Source organism: Eptatretus burgeri, chromosome 3 (assembly GCF_056783735.1).
Source record: "Eptatretus burgeri isolate ZD-2024b chromosome 3, Ebu_testis_v1, whole genome shotgun sequence".
NCBI classification, from domain to species: Eukaryota; Metazoa; Chordata; class Myxini; order Myxiniformes; family Myxinidae; genus Eptatretus; species Eptatretus burgeri.
Genome location: NC_140963.1, coordinates 34,258,702 through 34,273,381, shown reverse-complemented (window position 1 = coordinate 34,273,381; position 14,680 = coordinate 34,258,702). Strand labels below are relative to the sequence as shown.

Below are 14,680 nucleotides of genomic sequence, written 5' to 3'. Positions count from 1 at the left end.
GAAGCAAGATGGAGATTCAAACGAAGGAAAGGACGCAGCGAAACGGGGAACAATTCAACATGCAAGCACTTTATTCCGCGGCACACGGAGAGCACACATATACAGCCAAACAGAATGCACATGTATCAAATGCTACAAAAGAAACAATGACACAGAGATACTACCGACTACGCGAGCACACGGCAGCACTTAAACAGTTTTACTTCACCAGACTGGTGCCACACACACACACACACACACACGTTTACACAGAAACAAAAGAAAAGGCCACCCTCAAAGACAAGGGGGCAGACGGGGGCTGTGGGCCAATATTTGCACGGAACCTGAAGGAGCGGTCAGGTCCGTGAGACCGGGTGGGTCCTACCCGCGTCTTCGTGATGAGCCGCAAATGTGGCAGTGCGGCGGTGCCCCGACTTCATGCTCCTTCGCGGGTTTTGTTGGCACCGCTTGGAGTGGGGTGGGAACGGGGCCCCCTTTTCGCACTATCTCAGCACGGGGGAAAGGGGGAATTGTTGATGCTCTGGGGAAAGAGTATAGTTGGCTTGCTTGGGTCCCGTGACGAGCGATTCCACCGCGACCTCGTCGCCGACCGCCGTCTTCCTTGCCTCGGACCCGAGCTCCTCGGACTCTTCCCCCAATTCTCAGCCGACTGCCGAAAACCACTGGGACGCCCTCGCCTCCCGACTCCACTCCGCTCTTCCAAACTGACTCTCCCCAGAACTCTCTCCGCTTTTCTGCCACTCTCCGCTCTTCCAAAACCAACTCTGCCTCAAAACTCTCTTCGCTTTTCCAAAACCGACTCGACCCTTTTCTGCCACTCTCCACTCTTCCAAAACTGACTCTGCCCCAAAGCTCTCTTCGCTTTTTTTTTTTTTTGTATACCTTGGTCGAGGCTCGTATGAGAGCTAACACACAACTCACAGCAATGAGGCATGAGATAAGAGGGGCGGGAGTGGAAGGGACAAAACAGTGGGGAACAGACACATTAGGTGAACTGTGGAAGGGAGAGGGATGGGGATGGGACGGGGAACATGGCGAAGAGAAGATGGACATTACAGGGACTTTCAGGAAGGGAAGCAGGAGAATTGAAGGAAGTGGGCTTGGATGGATTATTGGGGGTAGAAAAGATCAGGGATTTGGATGGGGGAGATAAGAGGTGGTGGTGAACAGCTGTTTTGAAAGCCTGGAGGGAAGAATGGGAAAGAATAGAGTGAGGAAGTTTATTCCAAAGGCGGGAAAAAAGAGGAATGAAAGAGTGAAGATGAGCAGTGATTCGTGATTTTGGTAGTTTTACCAGAAGGGGGTTGTTGGCGGACCTTGAGCGCCCTGTGGAAATGTGGTGGGGACAAATCGCAGAGAGAGCAGGGGGGGGCAAGGCTGGAGAGGAGTCGGTAGAAGACAGAAAGACCACTGACCAACCTGCGTTGATTGAGTGAGAGGCCCAAAGACTCAGCTTCATTGCGGGAGATGCCGATTATCTTAAATGCCCTGGTTTCGACAGCGTGAAGCCGAGAAAGGTGGGAGGCAGGAGCACCAGCCCAGAGGGGAGAGCAGTACTCCATCAGGCTACGGACAAAAGCTTTGTAAGTGGTCAGGAGCTCAAGAGGGCCGAGGAAGGACTTTGCACGACGGAGGATTCCCAGTCGGCGACTGGCTTTTGAGGCGAGGTTGGAAATGTGACTTTCCCAGGAAAGGTCATGGCAGATAGTGAGACCCAGAAGCTTGAAAGAAAAGACTTCTTCCAGAGGATTGTTGAGAAAGTGGATGGGGGGGTTTTCAAAACGGTCCTTTCGAAGAGACATAGTGAGAGTGTGAGATTTGTCTGGATTGAAAGACATGTTCCACGTGTTGGACCAGTTTGTGATTTTTATCCATATCTGCAGTGAGCGAAGAAGCTGCTGCTTGCCGGTCTGAGGGATGACAGATGGTACGGCAGAGGGTGGAGTCGTCGGCAAAGAGAAATGGAGGATTTTCCAGAGAGTCCGAGAGTTTTCTGCCACTCTCCGCTCTTCCAGACTGACTCTGCCTTTTCTGCCACTCTCCGCTCTTCCAAACTGACTCTGCCCAGATTCGCCTTGCGCTCGGCGCTTTATAGGCCGGCAGGAGAACCCATATGCAAATTTCCAGATCAGAACGAGCTCGGGGGCGGAGCCACGCTCGCCCATTGGACGGAGGAAAAGGGGCGTGAATCTCCCCTGATCCTAGAATTTGCATATCTCTATTCCACACAGACTCGCCTGGAGGCATGGCCAAATCGCCCCGCGCTTGCTGATTGGACGGATCAGAAGTGGGCGTGTAGCATTCCTGATCCGAATTCTCCTTGGAAATGCCGCATTTTGCACTCGCGGCTTGGCACGTATCTTGTACGAGCCCAGGACAGCCCGACGCTTGGTGCTCACAGGTGGTGCGGGAATGGCCGCAGAAGGAGAGAGGTGAAGGTGGTGGAGGGTGTATGGTGGTGGTTTATGGCCATGGTGCCGTTTGGAATGGCGGTGATGCGATGTTTGCGGGAGCGAGTTGTGAAGGTAAAGATCGTGGCTGTTGGCGTTGTTGTTGTTGTGTGATGGTTGGAGCGTGGTTGGTTCAAAATAAAGATAGAACAGAAAAATGGCTATCTCAAAGTGTCGCAGCCCGAATGAATCACATTTATTTCCTCTAAACAACGGGTTTGGGGCTAACTACACATGTACTTACAGAGATATCTCACCGACGGGACCTGAATGGTGGTTTGCGAATTTCCACAACCGTAACACTATATATAATATATGTATTGGACGTAGCTTCTGGACTACCTTAATTATGACAAGATTTTGGCCAAATCGGCCGTCATCTTGGTCTTCCTCAACGAGAGTGAATGGTATACAAATGAGGCACCCTTCCTGTCATGTCGTTTTTGCTCTTTCTCACAGATATGTGTATGTATATGTATATGTGTATATATATATATATATATATATGTATATATATATATATATATATATATGTATATATATATATATATATATATTATATGAAGGTAGTTATTGAAGTTCCCCAACCTGGATGAATGCCGTGAAAATAACGTCATGACTTCAGCCCCAGTCTATATGCCAAGATCAAATGCTGTTACCAAGCAGATGAAAAGCGAAACTACTGACTCGTTTCACACTTTATGGGGCTTGTTCGGGCAACACATCACTGTTCCAGACATTTGGTGACTTTGGAACTGCATGGCTTCATACTGGTTAATGAAGTACCTCCAACTGTCATTGGTGATGACTCCAGATCGAGTCCCATTGCAGCTATTGCTGCACGATCTGTGACCAACAATTGCCATCTGTCACATGGACACATACATCAGCTTGACCGGCACTTGGTCGAGCGCATACCTCTGCCAGGCTGAACAGTTTACGTTTTGTTGCCTACTCATGGGCTGGATCTGCATTCGAGCCCTAACCAAAACCTAATCAGATTGTTCTTGTCACCTACCCAACTCGTCCAAGTTTCATCCGAATCTCTCCACAATGTTTTGAAATATGCTGTGTATCGTTTTTTTTGGCCTTTTCAATGGTGGATCTCTCCTTCCCACATGATTATTTTCCCCATAGAAACTTAAAAAGAAAATTCTCGTATCCCGATCCAGATCTGAATCCGAATCCGTCTTTTTTGAGATATCATGCTCTATTTTGTTTTTGGTCCTCTCTCAATGGTGAAGAATCACTTTAAAAGGTATCAAATCCATATCCAGATGTTCACAAAAATATAATCAGTTCGTCCTTGTCACACCCAACCAGTCAATCAAATTTCGTCTGAATCTGTCCACAACTGTTTAATATATCCTGCTTACAGACAGACAGACAGAGGCAGGGGTGAAAACATAACTTCCGTCCACCTTCAGTGGTGGAGGTAACAATAAAATGCAGCATCAATTATGCATGTAAACAAAATTGCCACAGGACAAATCAAAATGCATCGTTCTCTAATTCCATTTGTATTTGTATTGAATTGCAATCATGGTATTGCTGCATTGGCATTAAAATTAGAATTTATTGTGGACCAAAATAACGCATTGGTATTGGTATTGAAATGTGCCTTCCGTAACATTGGTATCTCAAGACTAGAAACGGATTCCCAAGAGCCTTCACTCTTCCACCGATGGCAAGTTGGTGGGCATTCTATTTTACATACAAGCTTACTCCTAGTTTTGCTTCTCCTGCTCTCTTATCTCTGCTTTACCCAAGCCACCGCAGATTGCACACGTTCCTCTCGAAACCCTAACCTTCACACACTCCCAAAGTCGAAGCTGTTTTCCTTTTCCCATCTACATTCATCTTCTCCTGATCATGATATGTTCTTCCTGTGTATGTTCGTTGTATTGTCCTTCTCACGTCAGTCTATCAATTGCGCTGTTAATCATTACTTCATGTGCTCACTCATGCAACTCCATGATCTCTTCTACACACACTGATGCTTTCCAATTATATTTCTCTCGACCAGACCATTGTTACTCGTCTTTGTTACCTCCGCCACCGAAGGTGAAGGAGGTTATGTTTTCACCCCTTTCTGTCTGTTTGTCTGTCTGTCTGTCTTTGTGTGCAGGATATCTCAAAAAAGTTGTGGACGGATACAGATGAAATTTTGTGGACACGTTGAGTCTGTGACAAAGACAAACTGATTAGATTTTGGTGAAGATCCGGATGCAGATCCGGCTATTAGAATTTTAAAAGTGATTCTTCACCATTGAGAGATGGGGCAAAAACGATATATAGTACGATATCTCAAAAAGTTGTGGATGGATTTGGATGAAACTTGGTGGACATGTTGGTGTGCCAAGGAAGAATTGATTCAATTTCGGTGAAGATCCAGATCCAGATCTGATAATTTTTTTTAATGTGATTCTTCATCATTGAGAGATTGGGCTAAACGAATATATAGCACAATATCTCAAAAAGTTGTGGACAGATTCGGATAAAACTTGGTGGACACGTTGGGTGTGCCATGGAAGAATTGATTCAATTTCGGTGAAGATCCAGATCCAGATCTGATAATTTTTTTAAATGTGATTCTTCATCATTGAGAGATTGGGCTAAACGAATATATAGCACAATATCTCAAAATGTTGTGGACAGATTCGGATAAAACTTGGTGGATCGGTTGGGTGTGTGACCATGGTGAATTGATTCGATTTTGGTGAAGATCCGGATCCGGATCAAACTACGAGAATTTTTTGAAGTGATTCCTCACCATTGAGAGATGGGGCTCAATAACAATATATACAAATAAATATAGCTATTGCATGACATTTCAAAAATCTATTGGGCCAGATATGTTCTCGTGGATCAGGCATTACAGGGCAGAGGTATGCGCTCTACCGAGTACCCTTCTCATTTTACCCCTTTTTTACTCTTCACCAAGGTGCACCCCTCCCCCCTTCCCTTACCCCTCTCCACTACCCTCTGGTGGTTTTTGAATCTGCTGTCCTTGGTCATTTCGCTCCTACATGAGCCCTAAACCCTTGTACAAAATTTATATGCAGTTGAGGTATAGATCCATTAAAATAAATTTATCTCCTTGGCTGTTGAATCCCACGCTCACGTGGGGTCAGCTGCTCGGATATGTCTTCTCCAAAATACTCCGTTCTTTGCATCCTTTGATCTTCATCATTACTGTCTTCTCCATGTCACTTTTCACCATGTTGAGCTGTCTCGGTCTGTCCCTTCCCCCGTGTCCTTCCACCTCTCTATATAATGCCATTTTTTTCTGCACTTCCTTCATTACTATAGCATATCCCCATCACCTTAACCCTGCCTCACAAACCTCTATAATATTTCTCACTCCAAACCTTCTTCTTATCACTTAATTATCTGATAATCCATCACAATATCTCCATCTCTGCCCTCTCAAGTGACTGCTCTTCCTTCTTCTGCAATGCCTGAGTCTCAACACCATGCAAACATTACTGGTCTGATCACCGTTTTGTACATCTTCACTTTAAGCTTAATTAGTATTCTTCTGTCTCCCATACCTGCCGCATCCTTCCACTTCTTACACCCTACTTTCACCATCCCTTACATCTGCCTCTCATCCCCTTCCTCGTCATTTGTCGATCCCAAGTACTTAAACCTCTCCACCTGCTTCAGTTATTCATCGTTTACATCCTTGATTACAATCACTTTTCTTCTCCTCTCCAACTCGTCACCTCTCTTTTCTTGGTGTTTACTCTTGGACCATTCCTGACTAATTGTCTCTGCCGGTTCAGCCACATTCTCCTCAAGTCTTCAACTGACTGCTGTCGGTGCAACGTCATCCGCATAAGAGTAACTCCCAGGGTGGCTCCTTTCTTGTCTCCTCACTCAGCACATCCATCACGATGACGAAAAGCAAGATGGCTGAGTCCCAATCCCTGATGTGACCCTTTACCTTGATTTCAAACTAATCTGTTAGTCCAGCTGTTCTTTTGCTCGTTTTTGCTTCCACGTACATTGCCTCGGTTACTAGTAGCTTTTCTGATAAAATAAACAAATTATATTTATTGCAATTGAGTTGATTTTTGCTGGTGCTGCCTGCTTATAATTGGGCACCATTTTAATGCTTAGCCTCAGTTCCTTAAATAGTGTGGGTGAACATCACATGTCGAACAGACCAGTTTTTTTTTATTTTTTATTTTTTTTAAACTTCGATTTATTTATTTTTGCTGAGTGAAGACATTTCTCCCAAGACAAACTCTGTTTCCGAAAGCTTTGAATTGAAATGTCTTGAGACCAATTTTGGATAGCTCTACTTGCAAGTTCATTGGCTGCCACACAAGCCATGTGCAAGTATGTACTTCCATCATGCCTTGTGTTTTGATATCAAGCGATGATCAACCAATCTCATTTTATTTTCCCTTTCTCTTTCTTTCCATGGCAAACCCCCTCCAACCCCCCCTCCCCCCTCGTTTTATTGAATTATAGAAAAACTCCAACACCTTAATGTAATTCTTATCGTTCACAAAAGATGATCTCCTTCCCACATGATTACATCCCAATATTTTGAGCTTCAGATTAACATATCTTGCAAATGGCAGTCATGTATCACAGAATAAGGGGATTGACCTTTGCCTTGTATCTCTCTGACAAGCTCTTTTCGACCATTGGGATTCACATTCGTCATAACTTGTGCTGTTTTGTTTTGCTCGACAGTTTGGTTTTCTTTGTTAATTCTACCACCGAAGGTGGACGGAGGTTATGTTTTCACCCCTCTCTTTGTTTGTTTGGCTGTGAACAGGACATCTCAAAACGTTGTGGACAGATTAAAACGAAATTTTTGGTTGACAGGTTGGGGTTTGTTGATTCGATTTTGGTGAAAATCTGGATGTAGATCTGGTCTATCAGTGGGATACAAAATGTAAGCTGTTCAGCCTGGTGGAGGTATGCACTCTACCCAATGACATTATTGTTGTGAATGTTTCTTTGTTTTTTTTTGTTTGTAGCTGTGGTGGTGCTTGCTGAGCTTGCTTTCTTGCTCCAATTAAATTGAACCTGTTTTGACTATTTTAATGATATGAACACTTTGTGAAACATTTGACATTCGCTCACTCATGCACGCACACGCACATGCGCACACACAGACACCATTGGATCCAATGTTTATTACCATCCACATACGCTTGAAATAGATGATATCTGTGTGCTCTTTGATCGTTGAAATGTTTTTTTTTGAGGGTGAGGGTAAACATAGGTGGGTGTTTCTTTGAAGAGAGCCTGTTTTGTGGTGATGTTTTACCATTGCGATATATCTATTTTCATCATTTGTCCTGTATTGGGCCAGAGTCGACTACACTTTAAATGCCTTGAAATGGGCTTCTCCATCATAACTCATTAACTGTTTGATTGCTCCAAAAATTTATCACCTGCATGTTGTACAAGTCTTCACACATTATCCCAGTAAAAATAGTTTGTTTGAGCCTGAAGGTTTATCGACACCGTGAGTGCAAACGCAACCAAATGGGCGTTCTATGTAATGCGGAAATGAACTTGGGACCCTCAGCTCTGATGGACTTTGTTTTAACATGAGTCATTATTTCTTTCCGTAATAAGACACGAGTACCTATTTTTGCCTCATTTTGATTGTGGAAACCGTTCTTGCCTCGTAAGTGTACAAACACCTTCTGCTGTTTCTCTTTTAAATTTTATCTTTGTTTATTACTTGTATAGGGTGAAGGGAGTGGTGTGGTGTGGTGGTTTTATGATGCATGCATTTGATTTCAGTCACAAAAAGAATACTTCTAATATTTTCTGCTGGATAAAAAGTATAATAATAACACGGAGTAATAATTATAATAACCATCTTTCTTTGTGTTGTATCTCCATAATAAACGTTTGTTTTGAACATCTGAAGGCTCGGGCTATACTTTAATGTACATTTTTGATATTTGCAGTTGATTGACAAAAAATATGCCTGGTTGTTGGCTTAATGGTTAGGGTGGTGGGCTTGGGATTCGAGGATCCTGAGTTCAAATCCATCTAGGCTGTTGAATTAATTCCAGGTGTTGACTGCCTGTCATCCTTCTGAGGTCGAAAAAATGAGTGCCAGCTTGCTGGTATCCTGTGCTGGAGTGGCGACCCGTCCAGGATTGTTCCCAATCGCCAAGGAGACTGCTTAGGCAGCACAAACACTCTGCACAGAGTATGGTCCCCATGGATGGGATGGATGTACTCGAATAACGTGCACATATTCCAATTGTCTCGTGGCATTATTATACAGTATATTGGATGTATATGGCAAGTTGACAAAATATAATCCTATACTATGGCACAGTGGCAAGAGCAATTAAATATGTTAACCTTTCTCAGGCTTCACCTTTGGCACAAACCAATATGTAATATATATATATATATATATATATATATATATATATATATATATATATATATATATATATATATATATATATATATATATATATATATATATATATATATATATATATATATATATGTATACCCGTGCTCCGCACGGAGTTGAATGGGTGGCAAAAGGTGGATGAGGCATAATAGTTGATGTTATTACACACACTGGGAAGCAGCGGAGGGTGTCATTAGGGATGTGATGCACTATGGTTACCTTTCCTTAGTTTTCCAAAGGACCTCCCTGTAGATGACATTTTTGGTGAGTGTCTTGTTGCTGAATAGTCATTGTGAGGAATTATTGTCCACTTTGATAGATATATAGGCGTAACCTCTTGCACGTGAAAATGCAACATATAGTTGGCCATGGGAGAACACAGGGGCTGGGAGGTATATTCCAAGTTTGTCAAATGTTTGGCCCTGGGATTTGTTTATGGTCATCGAGTATGCGAGTCTGACTTGCATCCTCTGCAGTGTGAGTGGAAGTTTGGCGTGTGATGGGGCAAGTTCAACATGATATAGGCTGAGCCTGAGACTGAACAGGAGCAGTGAAGGGTGACCGAGACTCAGAATGCAAATTTCAATGAACGGCACTTTTTGGTGCACATCCGACGATCGGACACCGCTGGACGCTTTAATTTGAAGATCACACACGCAAGACACAACACAGGTAATGATGGCGGTTGAGAAACGTCAAATTACATGCAGACGTTAACAGAAATAATATACATATATATATATATATATATATATATATATATATATATATATATATATATATATATATATATATATATATATATAGATGTAATGGAGAGATAAAGAAGACAAGAACTGAAATTTTGTGAAAAAGTGAGCTTGGATGGACTGGTGTGCTCAGTTTCAATCAGATGATTACAAAGTGTTGTTTTCTGGTCGTGAAGCTTGTTTAAAAAACAAAAATGGAGCCGCAGTGATTTGCAATAATAACATGGCAGAGTCAGTATTGGGATTAACCTAGTCATTGTTAGGTTCATATCAGTGAGGTAGAAAGGACATCCAGTGAACACCACCATTATTCAGATGTATGCTCAAAACTCTGTAGCAGATTAAGAAAATGTGGAGGAGTTTAATGAAAAGTTGCAGGAACTGGTAGGACAGGTGCCAAAAGGAGATTTTTTAATATTATGGGAGGCTGGAATGTGAAAATTGAAAAGCAGGAGCACCAGGAATTGCTGGAATGCATGGACTTAGTGTCCAGTGGAGTGAACTTGGAGTTGTGTGGAGAATGAACTTGGAATTACAAACACATGGTTCAAACAACCCAAGTGCAGACTGTACACATGGACTTCACCTGACAGGCAACATAGAAATCAGATTGACTACATTCTAACCAATAGAAGATTGAGAAGCGCTGTGCATTCTGCCAACACACTGACAGGTGCTGTTCGGGTAGTTAGGGCAACCACCTCTCCACAGGGTTGAGTGTACCAGGGCCGAGAGGATGGATAGTCGCAGACGGGATCTGATAAACCTGTGCATGTGAGAAATTGGGTATTTGAGAACGTATTACCAGGTGGAATCACTATCTGCTGCTGTGGTTTGGAGATGATAACCCAATTCTTTTGTGAGAATGCGGATTGTAATCCCTGCTAAATTGGCGTCTGCATGCAGCAATATTCTGTGTTGTTGACATTGCTCCCTTACAATAGCCAGAGGGATATGGATTTTGACAAAGTGGTAAGAAGAGCCAAGATGGGCAGAAGAAGAACAGGAGAGATTGGATGGAAATTTATTCATTCCGAGGTCCCAGAAGGAGGACATACCAGTTGCAGAAATCCAGGTTGGGAAGTTTACAAATTGGGTCGGAATCGCTCACTGAAGACTTTTGCTGCAATACCATGGCTGGTTGTTGCACAGCTACCACCCTGCCAGCTGGGATGGTGACAGTTGAAATCACTTTAGACTGTTTCATAAATTTGTCGCCATTTTTTATTAGATAAATTATGCTTTTGTTCAAAGAACAATAACATTTATTTCAAAGGAGATGCCTGTGCTATATATTGATCAAAATGATAGGGGGGGGGGTAATGGATGAGTTAGGTTGGTCATTTGAAACAGAGCTTTCAAAAAGATGGACAATTGCAGGGAGGTCTGGTGTGTTTTTTGTGACAAGCCACTTCTTTATAGCAGGAACAGGAAGAAAGTCTTTCATAGACATGCTAAAGATGCAGAAAACAGGTAAGTAAACATTTTGTATTTTTTATGTATTTGGCCAAATTTCTTTACGGAGATGAATCTGTTTTAGTAACTTCCTTTACACTTTTCAATTTTTCTTAATGCAAAAAATACTAAATTTTCCTTAAAAAATTTATAACGGGTAATATACTTTTTCTTTTTGTGTTTTTATTTATTTATTTTTTTTCCTCTGAAATGACACTTCAGATATGACATTTTTAGCTCACCTGAACTTTAGTCCGTTGAGCTTATGCGATCGAGCAGTGTCCGTAGGTGAGTTGCTCAGTTACTCAGTCAGTCCATAAACACTTCAGTCATTATCGTTTGAACCAAACGCACAATTTTAATGAAACTTGGCCACGAGCTTCACATCTGATGCCGAACGAAGGTTTATTGACTGTATCAAAATCTTCATTCATAAAGGAGGTCTATGGGGGGAGGGAGGGAGGTTTTGACTCCCCCAAAATTGGTATTTGCACTTTCTTCTGAAACTACACAATTTTTCATGAAACTTGACCACAACCTTCATCACCCCTGATGTACCAAATTTTGTTCACAGCATTAGAAATACGAGGGTCTGCGTAACTGTTGCTCCTCATCCAGGTAAGTTTCAGGATGCACGGTCCCTTTTTTTTGTTGTTGTTTTATTTGATGAGCCACCTGTGTTCAGTGTGGTTTCATATTGTGAAATGTTGCTGAAAGATATTAATTGCCTTGAATGGAACGATGTGTATTCGGGAAACTGGAAACCATTTTGACCAAATCGGAGCAGATGATTCATAGTTATAGTCTGTTATAATTCATAGATTTAACGTTTCATCTACCTCAAGGTTGTCTCTGTTAAATAACACCAGGTGGGTTGACTCAGCCTGTTATCTTTCCGAGGTCGGCAGAATGAGTACCAGCTTACTGGTAAAAGGGGTACTGCATCAGCGGCGCAGCCGCGCTTCCAGAAAATAATGCAGCCACAGGCCGCCTTGTACGACCTGACCATCCAATGAAGCGTGATCATAGAAAACAAGACATTGTGACTGGACATATGACTTGTACTTGGGGAAAAATAGGAAAAGCCAGCATTGCTAATCGAGGTGTCAGTAACCAACGACTTTTGTGAAAATATAAATGACTATGAAGATCTGAAAAATTATGTCACAAGAACCTTGAAGCTGAAGAGTGCTGAAATTGTGCCAGTGATAGTTGGAAGAATGGGAGTAATATTGAAGAACCTCACTGAGATCTTAAAAACCACACTGGGGAAAATTACTACAAACAAATTACAATTGGATGCTTTGCAATTGACGATCCTGTAAAGAACCCTCGGAAAAAGATATGAGAACAACAAAACTTCACAACTTGGTCCTCGAAACGTTATCTTTTAACAAAATGGAGGTGGATACTTCAAGTTCTGGGAGGACTCGGTTCCACCTTCTGAAATCCACAAATTGGGATTACAACCTATTGGAGACATTCTTAATCTGGAAGAATTGTGTTCTTTGTGAACCCTGGAGTCGCTTTTCAAAAAAAAATTGTATTTTAAAATTTTTTTTAATACTGGTTAATTAATTTGTGGACTCCAAAGGATATCAAAGTGCAATGCTCGTAAATAATTTGAAATATATATAATCCCTTCCAAGCAATACAAGCCTTTGTAATATATTGATCTGTATAAATATTTAGTCAAGTTCGACACGGGGGAATTATCTGCACTCTGAAGGATTTTCTTTAAAATGGCACTTTTGGACTTTGCTTTGGCATTGGAGTGAATGGGAAATTTTGGACTTGTCATGGACTTTGTCTCCTTCATGGGCTACGTGACACGAGACCATTGGAGAATGATCTCTCAAGCGGAGGTGAAACTGCGCATGCACGGATAATCCACCACTATGCGGTGGTTTTACTTATTTAAATGCGTGACTTTTTCAACTTACGGTTGGCTTAATGAGGGGGAATTACTTGTACTGGAAGATGAAATCATGACTTGAGTACAGAGCATTAAAAAAAAAAATTGTACCAACATCTTCTCTTATTCTTCTTCTTCTTCTTCTTTCGGCGAGCTCCCGTTTGGGGTCGCCACAGCGGATCAACCGTCTCCATTTCGCTCTATCCTCCACATCTTCCATTGACACTCCAACCACCCGCATGTCCACCCTCACCGTATCCATGAACCTCTTCTTTGGCCTTCCTCTTCTCCTGCCTGGCGGCTCCATCTTCAACATCCTTCTCCCGATATACTCCGCTTCCCTCCTGTGCACATGTCCAAACCATCTCAATCTCGCCTCTCTCACTTTGTCTCCAAACCATCCTACCTGCGCTATCCCTCTAATATACTCATTTCTTATCCTATCCATCCTTGTCACTCCCAACGAGAATCGCAGCATCTTTAATTCTTGCCACCTCCAGCTCCGCTTCCTGTCTTATTGTTAGTGCCACCGCCTCCAAACCATACATCATAGCTGGTCTCACTACCGTCTTATATACTTTCCCCTTCACTCTTGCAGCTACCCTTCTGTCACAAATCACTTCTGCAACTCTTCTCCAACCACTCCATCCTGCCTGCACTCTCTTTTTCACTTCTCTCCCACACTCTCCATTACTTTGGACAGTTGATCCCAAGTATTTAAACCAATCCACCTTCCCCACCTCAACTCCTTGCAACCGCACCATACCACCACCCTCCCTCTCATTTACGCACATGTACTCTGTCTTAATCCGACCGACTATCATTCCCCTTCTCTCCAGTGCGTACCTCCACCTCTCGAGGCTCGCCTCAGCCTGCTCCCTACTCTCCCAACAGATCATGATGTCATCCGCGAACATTATCGTCCATGGAGACTCCAGTCTGATCTCGTCCGTCAACCTGTCCATCACCATTGCAAACACGAAAGGGCTCGGAGTCGATCCTTGGTGCAATTCCACTTTTACCTTAAACCGGTCCGTCATTCCTACCGCACACCTCACCACTGTCACACTGTCCTCATACATATCCTGCACGATCCTCACATACTTCTCCACCACTCCCGACTTCCTCATACAATACCACAACTCCTCTCTTGGCACCCTATCATAAGCTTTCTCGAAATCCACAAACACACAATGCAACTCCTTCTGGCCTTCCCTATACTTCTCCATCAACATTCTCAAAGCAAACATTGCATCAGTGGTGCTCTTTCCTGGCATAAACCCATATTGCTGCTCACAGATAGTCACCTCTCCTCTCAACTGAGCTTCCACTTCTCTTTCCCACAACTTCATGGTGTGGCTAAACAACTTTATCCCTCTGTAATTTCCACAGCTCTGCACATAACCCTTGTTCTTGAAAATCGGAACCAGTACACTTAATCTCCACTCCTCCGGCATCCTCTCACTTTCCAAGACTTTATTAAACAATCTGGTTAACAACCCCACTGCCATCTCTCCGAAGCACTTCCATGCCTCCACTGGTATCTGGGCCAACCGCCTTTCCACTTTTCATCTTCTTCATAGCAGTCCTCACTTCATCCTAACTGATCCACCCCACTTCCAGATTGTCTCTGTCTCTGTCTCTGTCTCTGTCTCTCTCTCTCTCATTTTCTTCATTCATCAGCTCCTCAAAGTAC

General features: G+C 42.9%; 1 protein-coding gene across 5 annotated transcripts in view; it reads left to right on the top strand.

The window, feature by feature from the left end:
- Positions 1-14,680, top strand: part of LOC147029654 (rho GTPase-activating protein 15-like) — a 223,255-nt gene that overhangs the window by 79,356 nt on the left and 129,219 nt on the right. Inside the window, exon 1 of one of the 5 annotated variants that reach the window (XM_085872868.1) lies at positions 7,336-8,109. The exons of the other annotated variants lie outside the window; for them this stretch is intronic. The gene's annotated coding sequence lies outside the window, so the exon portion shown is untranslated. Of the gene's footprint in view, positions 1-7,335; positions 8,110-14,680 lie in introns of those variants that run through there. 5 annotated transcript variants of the gene reach the window in all.